Source organism: Vulpes lagopus, chromosome X (assembly GCF_018345385.1).
Source record: "Vulpes lagopus strain Blue_001 chromosome X, ASM1834538v1, whole genome shotgun sequence".
NCBI lineage: Eukaryota > Metazoa > Chordata > Mammalia > Carnivora > Canidae > Vulpes > Vulpes lagopus.
In genome coordinates this window covers 30655566-30670911 of record NC_054848.1, presented here as the reverse complement: position 1 = coordinate 30670911, position 15346 = coordinate 30655566, and the positions used below count along the sequence as shown (strand labels likewise).

General features: G+C 38.6%; 1 pseudogene; it reads left to right on the top strand.

Annotated features, from left to right (window-relative positions):
* The first annotated feature begins 12749 nt into the window (after positions 1–12749).
* On the top strand, positions 12750–13493 carry LOC121482386 (annotated as a pseudogene).
* The last annotated feature ends 1853 nt before the right edge of the window (positions 13494–15346 follow it).

The following is a 15346-nucleotide window of genomic DNA, read 5'->3' as shown; positions in this document are numbered from 1 at the left end:
CAGAGGTTGAGCATCTGCCTTCGGCTCAGGTTGTGATCCCGGGTCCTGGGATCAAGTCCCCACAGGGAGTCTGCTTCTCCCTCTGCCTATGTCTCTGCCTCTCTCTCTGTGTCTCTCATGAATAAATAAATAAAATCTTTTTTAAAAAATAAGAATACTCTGTTAAGGTATGAATTTTTATTTTTGGTATGGAGAAGATTAATAACTAAAAACAAGCAAAAAATAAATTGGGTTTCCATGATAAAAATGTGTATGATATGATCTTAGGGATGTCAAGTGTGAATGTTTGTACTCAAAAAATGATTAATATATAAAGCAATGGTTACCCATATATAAATCACCATAAGCAAATTCATTAAAAAAGTCATGAATACTTAAGGTTAACTAAAGGACTTAGAATGTCTACAGTCAAGTAGAGCTCGAAAAGAATTCACCAAATTTCACACTATAGATTATCATGATCAATGTCTTAAAGGACTTAAAGGATATTTTCCCCTGGAGAATGAACTTGGTGAACGGAAGATTGGTTAAATTGCACATATGCTATGTAAAAATTGGAGAGAGGGGTAGTTTAAGAAGTTAAATTATGTGGTTATTATATGAAAGTCTATATCATATCTTTCTATCAGATCTCTAAATGAAGGCTAAAGAGACTTATTTCAAATATATCTGATTAACGTCCATGTCTAGTATATGAAGAGATTCCTGTGCAGGTTAATTCTTTCATTTGTCTCCAAACTTTTGCTTTAGTTTTTAGAACTTCCTTTATTTTGTGTTACTGATGATTCATTTTCTGTATCATTCCTGATTTATATGATATATACTCTTGGCCAACTTTTAAAAGGAAGACTTCAGGGGCTCCCCGGTGTCACAGTCAACTGAGCGACTGAGTCTTGGTTTTGACTCTTGGTTTTGGCTCAGGTCGTGATCTCGGGTTGTGGAATCAAGCCATGTTGGGGTCTGCACTCAGCACAGAGCCTGCTTGAGACATGTTCTCCATCTGCACCTCCACCCTGTGCTTGCGCGCGCTCACTCTCTAAAATAAATATTTTTAAAAAAGTTAAAAGGAAGACTTCATTATCTGAACAGAGGCAACATGAAGCTCAGTTAAAGCGCAGCGGTTTGGCGCCTGCCTTTGGCCCAGGGCGCGATCCTGGAGACCCGGGATCGAATCCCATATCGGGCTCCCGGTGCATGGAGCCTGCTTCTCCCTCTGCCTGTGTCTCTGCCTCTCTCTCTCTCTCTCTGTGACTATCATAAATAAATAAAAATTAAAAAAAAAAAAAATAAAATAAAACATGTCCTAATTCTACTGTTCCAACGGGAAGTAAAATTTTACTTCTAATTGGTAAAACTTGTTCTAGAAAAAGGAGGAATAAAACTCCACATACTACCTACATCTAGCCCTGCGAGCCCAGAAACCAGTGTTTCAGGTATTTGGAAAACATAAAATCATTAACTAGTTGGAGTTGTGTGTGTCATAATCCCAATATGAAAGAACTAAAATTACATCATTTTCTCGAAAGTTCTCTGCATGAAAATGAATTTTCTTTTTTCTAAAAAGTATAATAACACACAAATTCCTAAACCGTTCCCTGGAATTGCAGCTGAGTAATTTAATATGTGTCTGGAGTCTGCTACCTCACAAATCTTTCTCCTATTATAAGAAGGTAATGAACGTAAAAATTTTATATTTGTCACAAATACCTTACATTTGTTTGAAAATGTATAGGTCTTAAAATTTCTTCTGTAGCTTGTAAAATTCAATATATCTGTTTGTTTATGTATTTTTTTTTAAGATTTTATTCATCCATTCATGAGAGACACTGAGAGAGGTGGAGACATAGGCAGAGGGAGAAGCAGGCTTCCTGTGGGGAGCCTGATACGGGACTCCATCCCAGAGCCCTGGGATCATGACCCAAGCCAAAGGCAGATGCTCAAGCACTTACCCACCCAGGAGCCCCTGTTTGTTCATATTTTAAAATAGTATCTCAAACTTAATTTTTTTCAGTTTTCTAAATTTCAGCATTTTTTCAATGTCTTTATTTTTAAAATATCCTTATGTTAAAATCTGTACTCCTGTTCCACAAGATTAAATATACATGGTACAGTCTTTTCACAAAATATTATGAGAGATGGAAGCAATTTCTTTAAATAGGCAGAAATTCTTCCACATAGACCGTTGGAATACTTTGCTGGTTAAGCTATTCTTTGTTATAAGCAAGAGGAACATGTTGGACAGCTTATAAAGGAATGTTCTCTCATTGAACCAAAAAGACTCCATGTGAAAATGAAAGACACTTTGTGGAGTCACTGTGTGCAGTCATTATTTTACTTGTGTTTTGGGAAAAAGTTGACATAAATAGCAATAAACATGAATTAAAAAGTCCATCCACAAAAGTGGAGGAATGATCCATAGGTGAGCCATATACTAGACAAATACTCAAACATACTATATATAAACTAGTCACAGAAATTCAAAAGGCTTCATATTTGTATTTCCTGTATTAGAGCCATTTGTCATAAAATAGAATTGGGGAAGGATACCTTAGACAAGATAAACTTTTCACACATGATTTTTGTTTGTAAATTTTATCTTGCACGTTGTTTGCTCAAGATACTTAGGCATTTCTGGAATGATATAGTTAACATAAGGGAGATGGTCTGAGAATGAATTTACCGATTTTTGGCCATCTCATAAAACAATAACAAAATGTTTATTTACTTAATGAGTCTAATTTTTTAAAAAGATTTTTGTTTATTTATTCATGTGAGACACACAGAGAAAGGCAGAGACATAGGCAGTGGGAGAAGCAGGCTCCACCCTGAGTGGAAGGCAAATACTCAACCACTGAGCCACCAGGTGCCCTGAATTTAATATTTTTTTAAAAAGGATTATTTTGCTAGCATTAAAAATACTGTTAAGAAACTAATATTGTAATTAGTTTTGAAGTGACAATATTTTGGCAGATGGATATTTATTATAGAAGTTATTCATATAAAAACAGTTTAAATATATGATTTTGAGGGGCCTCTGGGTGGCTTAGTCAGTTAAGTGTCCGACTCTTGATTTAGGCTCAGGTCGATATCTCAGGGCTATGAGACCAAGCCCTGTGTTGGGCTCTGCAAAAAAAAAAAAAAAAAAAAAAGAGAGAGAGAGAGAGGGAGAGAGAGAGAGAGAGATGATTTAGATACTCATATTTAAACTTGGAAGAAGATTATATTGAAACTATATAATTTAGAAATTATTCTTACAAGTATGTTTGAGTTATTTACTTTGCAAGGTTTTTTTTAAAAAGTCTTATTTAAGTAATCCCAATGTGGGGCTTGAACTCACAACCCCAAGATCAAGTTTCACATGCTTTTCGACTGAGCCAGCCAGGTGCCCCTGTCTGACATTTCTTTAACTTTGTAGAGATTCATTTTACTTAATTAAAAGTTCAAAGTGGGTTTTGGTTTGTGTGTGTGTGTGTGTGTGTGTGTGTGTGTGTGCGCGCGATAAACAACACAACATTATAATTGCCATTGTTGAGCAGTTAGCTAAGTTACTCCATGCCTTTGCTTTCTCAGCGTCCATTCTCTTTGGCCAAACTGCCAATAGCCAATAGCCCCTTGTGCAAGTGCATGCCCTAGATAGCTGCTGGCAGAGTCTGAGGAAATGGAGGTTCTTAATAAGACTTTCCCAACAGTCCTTGTGATCAAGTGTCTTCCTCTTATATACCCCATGTATAAGATTCCCGTGGGGCTTACCAAAACACCGTTCTTTGGTTTGAGTTGGCCAATCCAGGCTTAGTCGGGAAACCTCAAAGCTCTACACCCATGAACCCATATTTAAGGCCTGTGCCCCATTCACTTCCAGTGTTATCTCTGTGGGCAGTCTGCCTTGACTACCTTGTTTGTGTAGCCTTTCGAGTGTGCCAGTTAGTTCCTGCAGGACCTGTGAGTAATAAAGGTCTCTTTCAATTCTTGTAGTCCGTTGTTGAACCACAGGCTCACCATCTGGCACCCTGTGCTCCACATAATAATTGTTAGTTTGACAAATCCCTAACAACTATCTTAACCATTTTCAAGTACACAGTTCAGTATTGATAAGTATATTTACATTGTTGTGCAACACAACTCTAGAATTTTTCATCTTATGAAACTGAAACTCTACATTTATTAAATATTCTCTTCCTCTAGCCCTTGGCAACATACCTTTCTACTTAGTTTCCATGATTTTGACTACTTTAGGTACTTCTATGAGTGGGGTCATAACGGTGTATATCCTTTTGTGACTGGCTTATTTCACTCAGTAATAATGTCCTTGTGGCTCATTCATGTAGCATAGGACAGGATTTTCATCTTTTTCAAAGGCTGCATAAAATTCCATTGTCTGCATATACCACATTATTCATTCATCCATCTCTGGATGGACATATGGTTGCTTCCACCTCTTTGCCATTGTGAATAAAGGTAGAATGAAATGGGTGTGCAACTATCCCTTTGAGATCCTCTTTCAAATTCTTTTGGATATATGTCCAGAAATAGGATTGTTGGTTTATTTTTTTTTTTAAGATTTTATTTACTCATGAGAGAGAGAGAGAGAGAGAGAGAGAGGAAGAGACATAGGCAGAGGGAGAAGCAGGCTTCCTGTGGGGAGCCTGATTTGGGATTTGATCCCAGGACCCTGCGATCATGACCTGAGCCAAAGGCAGACGCTCAACCACTGAGCCACCAAGGTGCCCCAGGGTTATTGGTTTATATGGTAATTCTAGTTTTAATTTTCTGAGGAGCCTCAGCTTTCTTCATAGTGGCTGCACCATTTTACATTATCAGTATTAGTGCACAAGAGTCCCAATTTTTCTACATCTTTGCCAACTTTTGTTATTGTCTCTTTCGATAGTGACCATCTTAATGAGAATGGAGTGATAGCTCATTATGGTTTTTGTTGTTGTTAATATTTTGTTAATTTATTTGAGAGACACAGAGAGAGTGAGTGAGAGAGAGCACGAGTGGGATCAGAGTAAGAGGGAGTAGGAGACTCCCCACTGAATAGGGAGCCGAATGTGGGGCTTGATGCCAGGATCCTGGGATCATGACCTGAGCTGAAGGCAGACACTTAACTAAGCCACCCAGGTGCCCCAAGTTCTGTCTATTCTGAACTCAATTCTGTTCCAGTGGTTTGTATGTCTGTCTTTATGCCAGTAGCACACCATCTTGGTGCCTGTTAACTTTGTCATATGTTTTGAAAGCCGGAAGTGTGAGGCTTCGATCTTCTTCTTCTTCTTCTTCTTCTTCTTCTTTTTGCAGACTGTTTCGTCTGGTCTCACTTCTTTTTCAGAGGTCCCCAACCTGTTTCACATTCCTGTCACATTTAGATTCAGGCAAGACAAACTAGTCTTTTAGGCAGCCCCTGGGGAAGTCAGAAGAGTGAATGTTGGCTATACGTTTCACTCTTTTCTTTTCCTCCCCAGTCAGAAGCTGGGAACTGAAGTTTTCCCCAATGTTATAGTGCTGCCCTGTGGAGAGGGTCTATGGAGAGTAAAGGCCACACATTTTCGTACTGGACTCAATATTGTTCCTCTTGTTGATGTCTCATCTGAGGTATAGGAACTTCCTAATGGGTTTCTGGGTTTCTCATGAAGGCAATTGTTATTGTTAAGTTGTTTCTGTGGGGGAAAAATAGTCTGGGGCTTCCTATTTCACTACCATGCAGACCACTCTGATTAGAAGCTTAAACTTTTAACTGTAATGAAAATACCTCTCTAGGATTCTAATGAATGTCTTATTTTAGAGACCTCCCAAAGAATTAAATTTCAGGGATTTCCAAGTGATTGCAGTGCTGGTGGCTCTTAATAACCCTTGCTGTCTGAAGGGCTATCCCATGAAGGATTTTGAAGGGATGCCCAGTCCTACTGATAAGAGTGAAGTGATCAGTTAGTGATATTTCCCATGTATGTGGCAAGAATGCTAAAGAGGTGGGGGCGCCTGAATAAAAAATATCAGAGAACATCACATGTAGTAAGGTTAGGAATTGTTTAGTGATACTTTTTGAAAGGTGTGTGTATATGGACTGGATCATGATATAGAATAAATTACTCTGATTTGTGGTAAAAGTATTAGATAAGAACTGATGGCTAGGGCAATAAATTGTCATCCTGGCATAATCCTTTGTTTTATGGTTGTTGATTTGTGTGATCATTGGCAACTTCCTTGGAGGCTGAGTCCCACACTAGTTTTTATAAAGTACGCTAGACTGAGTAGGAAATTAGCCATTGTCCAGTATTTCACATCTTACATTTTGAATTTTCTTTATTTATAATCAGAGCATTGAATATTTTACTATAGTTTTTTAAATGTCCATTTGTCTTATGAATCCATGCTTCTAATATCTCCTGTAACTATTGCAGTCATTTTTGATTATTTTTTCAAGTAAAACTTCATTATAATAAATTATGTTTGCTCATGTTATTTTTTTTTTTGTTTGCTCATGTTAAATTGTAAATGTGTAAATGTGTAAATCCTTCACTTCCATCTTTTCTGCCCAGATGCTATTCATTGCCCTAAATGTTGTCTCTATTTGAAAATGGACCATTTATTCATTTATGTGCAAGAATATTCATATTTTCTGGACACAGACCAAGCTGTAATGGCCATTTTAAAGATATGTTTTCTGAATATCTCTCTTGTCACCACCTTAGTGTGAAAGTTGTATTGTTACCTCTGTAATGTGACTTGATAATTGTCCAAATAGCTTCTTGCTTGAAATTGCATCCCTTACCACTTCCGATTTATCCCTGAAACGGCCATTCTTCATTTATTGTTAATGTTACTTACAACTGGTCCTTGTTAAAAATTAAAATGAATCCTGCCTAATAATCACCTTATTGAATATTGAACTAAATAATTCTTAATTTTTGTTTTTGCTCTCACCTTTTTTTCATTTCACTTTCTGAGAATAAAAAATAGAACCAAATGAGAAGATTTATACCAAGAGGATTGAACTTCCCAATTCCCTTAATGAAAATTAATTTTCACTTAAATTCTCCAAAAATCACATAGCACCCATTTGTGCTAGAGCAAGAAGGAATTTAAATTAGAAATGCTGACAGGTGGATGCCTGGGTGGTTCAGCGGTTGAGAGCCTGCCTTTGGCCTAGGGCGTGATCCTGGAGTCCCGGGATTGAGTTCCACATCAGGCTCCCTGCATGAAACTTGCTTCTCTCTCTGCCTGTGTCTCTGCCTCTCTCTGTGTCTCTCATGAATAAATAAATAAAATCTTTTAAAAAATGCTGACAGGTGCACTTTTAGCATTTATTTTTGAAAAATTTATTTTTGAAAAGACACAGACATATGTATGTGTATGTCTGTATATACACATGAGGAATTCAATTACTGTAGTAAAATAATCAACTTTATGTGTTTTGAAATTAACTTCCCAATTATTTATTGCTACTTCAAAGTCTACAAGTGGCTTAGGTATGGTTTGTGTATTGCATTTAATTTTATTCCATGAAAATGCCCTTTGCTATTTTATAAGCTCTTTCAGGATCATAATAATTCATATCTGTTCCCCTAGAACTGATCTGTCATATAATCAGAACCAAGTAATTACCATCTAAATGCATGAATAAATGACTTAATTTGTGAAATTTTAAAGGGTGAAACTATTTTGCAATTTGAAGCAAGAAAATAAGGATATAACTTACTATAATGGGTATTCTTTGATAAATTGCCACTAGAAATGTAGCCTTCTCTCATCTCCTGTATTAGTTTCCTAGAGCTGCCATAACAAATTACCACAAACTGGGTGGCTCAAAACAACTGAAATTTATTGTCTCACCATTCTAGAGGCCAGCTGTCTTAATTCAAGGTATCAGCAGGGTCATAGCCCCTCCGGAGGCTCTGTGGGAGAATTTCTTGCCAATTCAAGCTTCTGTTAGCTGCAGGCATTTCTTGGCTTGTGTCTCCATTGCGCCCCATTGGTTGTCTCGTGGTCACCCTGCCTCTGCCACTTCTGTGTGTTTTCTTCTCTACCTCAAATATCCCTCTGCTGTGTTTATAAAGACTCTCATAGTATTAAAGGCCCACAGGAATAATTCAGGATGATCTCCTTATCTCCAGGCCCTAAACTAATTGCATCTTCAAATTATCCTTTTTCGAAATACGGTAAAATGCACAGGTTCCAGGAATTTGACATGGATATATCATTTGGAGAGCCACCTTTCAGCCCACTGTACCTTCCCTGTGTGATTATTTGAACTTTGTGAGCAGAGACCAAATCTTGTGTTTTCTTCATCAGTGTACATTAATCTTGGCTAACACTTCTTGTCTAGTCCATTATCTTTACTGTGGGAGATATTTACACATATACACACACAAAGTTCCCACAACACTTATAATAGGTAGGAATGCATCTTATCGTTTTATAGAAGATGGAGCTGAGGCTTAAAGATATTTTTTTAAAGATTTTGTTTGTTTGTTTGTTTGTTTATTTATTTATTTATTTATTTATTTATTTATTTTAGAGAGAGAGCATGTGCCAGGTGGGAGAAGGGCAGGGGGAAAAAGACAATCAGACCTGGCACTGAGTGCCGAGCTTGAGATTGCTCTCCATCCCACAACCCTGAGATCATGATCTAAGCTGAAATAAGTCTGATGCTCAACTGACTAGCCACCCAGGTGCTGCCTGAGGCTTGTAGATCTTAATTTACTTGTTCAAATTTGCACAAATGAATTGTGACAGAGCCAGGAAACTAGTACAGTTATGCTTTTAGAGTGCCATCAGCTTTCTCCATTGGAGCTGAACACATGTTGATTACAAATGGAGCCCTCCAGAGATGCATGTCACTTGATAACATTTATGTGAAAATACACATGCATTCAATTCAACAAACCAAATTTGACTTGATTACATTTCCTGTGTCAGTTCAGGCAATAGATTAAAAATAAGTTGAGGGGCACCTGGGTGGCTGAGTTGGATGAGCATCCAAGTTTTGATTTTGGCTCAAGGTTGTGGGATAGAGACTCACGACAGGCTCCTGGCTCAGTGGGGAATCTGCTGGAGATTCTCTCTCTCCCTCTCCCTGTGCCTCTTCCCTGCTCCACTTTCTGTCTCTCTCTGAAATAAATTAATTAAAACACGCAAAAATAAATTCATTAAGTTGAATAAGTGTTAATGCTAAATTTGCCTTGAACAAGAAAGATGAAATAATCTCACCAAAATAAAAAATGTCAAAACAAAATACACCACCATGAGCACTGAATGTCACAGTGTAGTTATCAAGAGTGCACTTTAAATATTGGAATTCTAACAGTTTTGTGCATTTTTCTATCAAGTTTACTATGAAAACTAAATGTAATGACAAGATTGTACACATATGTCTCCTTTAGTTTTTGTTTATAGTCTAACATGTTAAGATTTGAGATATTTCCTGAGATTGGCTATTGAAATACACAACCAACCACAATACCAGAAATAAGTTGTGACTTGGAAATAGTTTGTTTTTATGCCAGGAAAAAAATAATGCATTAGAGCAGTCAGTTAAGTGAAGTGAGCCAGCAGTTCAAATCACATTAATCCAATCAGGAATTGAGAAGCTTTGAGGTTTATACACTTAATCTCAGAGTAGGTTACTTTATGGTTCCAGTGGAAAGTCTAGGGTCTTTTCCAGGACTCATCCTCCATGATTGACCCTGAAATCCATTCCCATGCCCCCTCTCTTCTCCAGACTATAAGTCACACTGAACGTTAGCCCCCCAGATGGTACTTGCAGGATAAATAAAAACCTGAACTGAAAAAATGGCTTAAATAATTGGCTCTCATTTCTTTAGTCACATTTCTTTTCCTTTTTTTTTTTTTTTAAGTTTTTAAGTAATCTCTACACCCAATGTAGGGCTCGAACTCATGACACCGGGTTCAAGAGTTGCATGCTCTTCTGACTGAGCCAGCCAGCTGCCCCTATCCTTTTAGCAATTTTTTAAAAAGATTTATTTATTGAGTGAGAGCCTGTGTGTGTCCCCCACATGAGTAGGGAGAAGGGCAGAGGGAGAGAATCTCCAGGCATACTCCCTGCTGGGCATCAAGTGGGATGCAGGGCTCTACCTCAAAACCCATGAGATCTTGTACTGAGTCGAAACCAAAAGTTAGTCAAGTCAGTCGCTCAATGGACTGAGCCACCCAGGGGTCCCCCTTTGGCAAATTTTTAAGTGCACATACATTATTGCTAAGTATAGTTACAACGTTGTACACAGAGTTCTAGAATTTACTCATGTAACTGAAACTTTATATACTTTGAACAGCAACTTCCTATTTCCCCCTCCTCTCAGCTCTGAGCAGACACCATTCTCTTCTCAGGTTCTACAAATTTGATTATTTTAGATACCTCATATAAATGGAATCCCTCAGTATTTGTCTGTCATTAACCTATTTCATTGAGCATAATGATTCAACAATCCCACTTCTGGGTACATATCCACAAAGCTGGGGCATCATTTGGCTCAGGTCGAGATCTCAGAGTGCCAGGATCCAGTTCTGCATCGGGCTCCCCGCAGGGGGCCTGCTTCTCCCTCTGCTTGTGTCTCTGCCTCTCTCTCTCATGAATAAACAAATAAAAACTTAAAAAAAAAAAAAAAGCTAAGGCATCAGGTGTGTGTATAAGCTCATTCTGTGGAGATACTGGTGACTTGGAATGGGCTGGATGAAGAGGGCAGGGAAGGTTCACAGGCTTCCCTGGTGTCTGGGGAGTATCACACCCAGCCTCTCAGTGTCCGCTATATGAGAAGCCTGCCAGTCAGGCAGCACTTTTTAAGGGATGCAAATAAATTCTGGTTCAGGAAAGCACTGGGGAATGGGTGTTTTTTTGCCTGCTACCTCTGAGCTTTGGGGCTACAGCCACAGAGAGCCCTTTAAGAACTGTTAATTTGTTTGCTGTAATATTATGGGTCTCCCAGATGCAAGACCAGCTGACATTCAGAGCTAGGTGTTTTGGGGTCCTGTTCCTCGGGTGGGTTTTTTTAAACTTGGGGCACTAGATGTGGGATCCAAACTCCTCAGGGAGAAGCTTGGAGTTGGGAGTTCACTTTCAATTATATGGCATGTGCTGGGAGTGAGGTTTATTGGTGAGCGTCTCGGTTTTTCCTACCCATTTCGATGTGGGTGGGTATTTCCTCATTTGTCAGATGTGTAATTGTTGCTTCAGGTAGTTTCTGGATTTCTTTTAGAGGGAATTGCTCTGTGACTAGATTCTGTATGTTCATGTCAGAAGGTGATTTTAGAATACTCTTATCTTGCCATCTTGGACTAGAACTGGTGTGAGGTGATCTCTCACTGTGATTTTGATTTGCCTTTTCCTGATGGTAAGTGATGTTGAACACCTTACAGGTGTCCGTTGGCCATCTCTATGTCTTCTTTGGGAAAATGCCAAGATTCCTGTCAGGTTAATCATGTAACTCTGTTTCATTAGGGTTGGTTTCTGCAGATTCTGTTCCTTGATTTGTAACATCTTTACCTGACTCTTCAATTTCCTTGACTTTCTGTGTTGGTGTCTGTACCTTAGACCAAGCAGGCTTCTCTGTCAGCAATTATGGCCTGGCCTGTACAAAAGATCTCCACCAATCAGCCCTGACAGAGATTCTAAGGGTTTCTCTGAGCTCTTTCCTTCCCAAGGAAGAAGCAGGAGCTGTGGTTTCATCTGTTCACTTGTGCTCATCCATAGGTTGGGATCCTATGGCATCTACCTGTTTAAAACACCCATTTATGTTGTCCCTAAAATCCCACTTGTGTTCTTCCCACGTGGCTGGACTAGGCCATGCCTAACATCTTTGTAGATGCCAGTTCAGATGCCATATCTAAGATGCAAATCTGATGCCCGTTCTTTGCACAGCCCTGAAGATAATGGGTCACAAGACACCCGCATCAACTCTTTCTCTCCTAGGGGAAGTTGATTGGGATTTTTTTAATCCACTCACTCTTTACTGAGCAGAAGGCATAATCTATGGCATCTACCAGCCTCAGCCACCTCAGTTGGCTAAACGGCTGGATCCATGAGAGCTCCAAGAGTGGCAAGACAGAAGCCAGTCCTGTGTGGAGTCTTCTAGCAAAGGTTGGAGTGTTGGACTTGTGAGCCAACCACTTTTTTCCCCTGGGTGGAGCTGGGAGATAGGGAGTCTCTCCCTGATTGGTGCTGCACCTGGAGAAGGGACTCTAGCAAGTGGCTGTCCAGAATCTTCCTACCTGCTTTTGAGATTCTGGTTTTATATTCACCTGGGATGCAGGAGCATTTCAAATAGCTTCTGAATTTCTCGGAAAGGAAATACTCCCATGAATTGTTGTGGAATTGGTGTGTTTATGGCACGAAGGAGGGTCTAGGACTTACTACTCTACCATCTAATTGACATCACTTCTTGACAATTTTCTCCTTGAACATTTTGTTATGGAAAATTTTCAAACATATATAAAAATAAAAAGAATAGTATAATAAGCTTGCAGGGACTTGTTATGCAGCTTCAACAATGTTAATATTTTGCCAATTTTATTTCACTATTTCCCCACATATTTTGAAGTTTTATTGCTTTTATTATTTTGATTTTTGTTCCAGTCTATATATCGTTTGAAAAAGTACATTACTACAAAAGAGATTTGGAAAAAAGGTGAGAGGAGACAAGTTCAGACAATTAAAAAAAAATTACTGTAGAGAGAAAGCAAGAGTTCAGGAGACCAGAGTGTGATCAAGAATGTTTTGTTATTAAGTCACTCTGTGAGGCAGTGGCGACGGCGGTGGTGAGAGGATGAACAACAAGTTCGATGCATTGAAAGATGATGACAGTGGAGACCATGATCAGAATGAGGAAAATAGCACACAGAAAGATGGTGAGAAGGAAAAAAACAGAATGAGACAAAAGTCAGGGCAGCAGTAAGAGGAAGGGTGTTGTCCCAGCAGAGCATCCCATGCAGAACAACTATACTTTCTGGAACTCCAGAAGAACCCCGGCCATCCCACCAGCTCACAGAGCTATGAACAGAATATCAAACAGATCGGCACCTTTGCCTCTGTGGAGCAGTTCTGGAGGTTTTATAGCCACATGGTACATCCCCAGGACCTGACAGGCCACAGTGACTTCCATCTCTTCAAAGGAATTAAGCCCATGTGGGAGGATGATGCAAATAAAAATGGTGGCAAGTGGATTATTCAACTGTGGAAGGGCTTGGCATCCCATTGCTGGGAGAATCTTATCCTGGCCATGTTAGGGGAACAGTTCATGGTTGGGGAGATGATCTGTGGGGCTGTGGTCTGGTTTCAGGAGGACATTATTTCAATATGGAATAAGACTGCCAGTGACCAAGCAACCATAGCCCACATCCAGGATATGCTTCGGCAAGTGCTTAACCTCCCTCCCAACACCATTATGGAGTACAAACCCCACACCAACAGCATCAAAATGCCAGCCAGGCTGGGCCCCCAAAGGCTCCTTTTACAAAACCTCTGGAAGCCATGGTTGAATATGCCATGACCCTCTCCTTCTCTGGATGGGACCATCATTGAAGCTGGCATCATCAGAGTCTTTTGTTCTGTTGGTGTGCTACCTGTAAGATCCTTCTGTCCTGGACAAGAGGAGTTAGAAGAGCATTTTATATTTTAAGAACAGGCTGACACGCAGCAGCTACAACAACAGCTGAGATCACTTAATAAATAGTGCTAAACTAAAAAAAAAAAAAAAAAAAAGTTTTGCTGTTGAGGTTTTTTTTCCTTTTTTTTTTTTTTAAATTTAAGTTCAATTTACCAACATATAGTATAACACTCAGGGCTCATCACATCATATGCCCTCCTGAATGCCCATCACCAGTTACCCCATCCCCCCACCCACCTCTGCTTCTGCAACCCTTTGTTTGTTTTCTAGAGTCAGGAATCTCTCATAGTTTGTCTTCCTCTCTAATTTTTTGCCACTCAAGTTTCCCCTCCTTCCCTTATGGTCCCTTCACTATTTCTTATACTCCACGTATGAGTGAAATTATGTGATAATTGTCTTTCTCTGGCTTATTTCACTCAGCATGATACCCTCCAGTTCCATCCATATCAATATAATGGGAGGTATTCACCTCTTCTGATGGCTAATATTCCAATTATCATATGGTCCCCCTTTCTCTACATCCTCTCCAACATTTGTTGTTTCCTGTCTTTTTAATGTCAGCTGTTCTCACTGGTGTAAAGTGGTATCTCATTGTGGTTTTGATATGTATTTCCCTGATGACAAGTGATGTGGAGCATTTTTTCATGTACCTGTTGGCCATGTGTAGGTCTTCTTTGGGGAAATATCTGATCAAAATCAACATCCCAAAAACCAACAATCTAGTAAGAAATGGGCAGAAGACATGAACAGATACTTGTTTTTATTGAAATGTTTTTAAAGGTTCAGATGCTGCCTAAATTCAACATCTTAAATATATCGCATTTCACTAATCAAGTAGGTTGCTGCATTTAAATTCTTGCCAATGATATTTGTTTTTCTTTGGAACTGTGGAAGACATGTTTTCAGTGAATTTCAATGAACTTTTGGCAAAAATGAGGGATTTTAGATTGAATTACGGATTGGTTATATATATGCTACTTTAGTTAATTGTCAACATAGACCATTCATATAGCTATAGAAGAGGAAATTGAGGCCAGGAGGCCAAAATACTTAAACCAGATGGTTGGTAAATGGTGGAACTAGAATAAAATATGAGTTTATGTAGTGATTTATCTTCTTTCCAATGAAGTAGATGGGTCTCTATATTTACAACATAGAGAGACTAAGAGAGATAGAGTCAGAGATAAAAGAGAAATACACACACACCCCAAGAATTATTTTCATATTTACTAAATTACAAGAATGTATAAAATGCAATTTTTCTTATTTATGTTTAAATTTTTTTTTTTTTGCTAAAGCTGACAGTGAAATTCATTTACACCCAAGTAAAGTATACTATAGCTTTGAGGTGTCAGAGGGGGAACCTGTGTGTAATGAAAATATTTGCTGTAGATCAACTATTCATATAACAAGGAAGGTGACCCTACTATTAATGTAAAATCTAGTTTTCTTTGTATTTCATGATAATTATCAAAGTGTCTTTGGTATCAAGTGCTATAAAGATCAAATTATACCGATAACTTGTAATTTTATTTTTTGAAAAGTCATCTGGAAAAATACATTAGTGAAAATAATTGACTTTTGAAATATATATCACTCATTCTGTAAATGTTGATATTTAATATTGTATTAATCCCACTGCAGTTTGATTACAAGAGATATTCTAGCTCTCCTTATGTTGTGATGGAGTTGCTGGCTCCTTTCACAATTCCTAAAGTGGAAACTTAACCTAATAA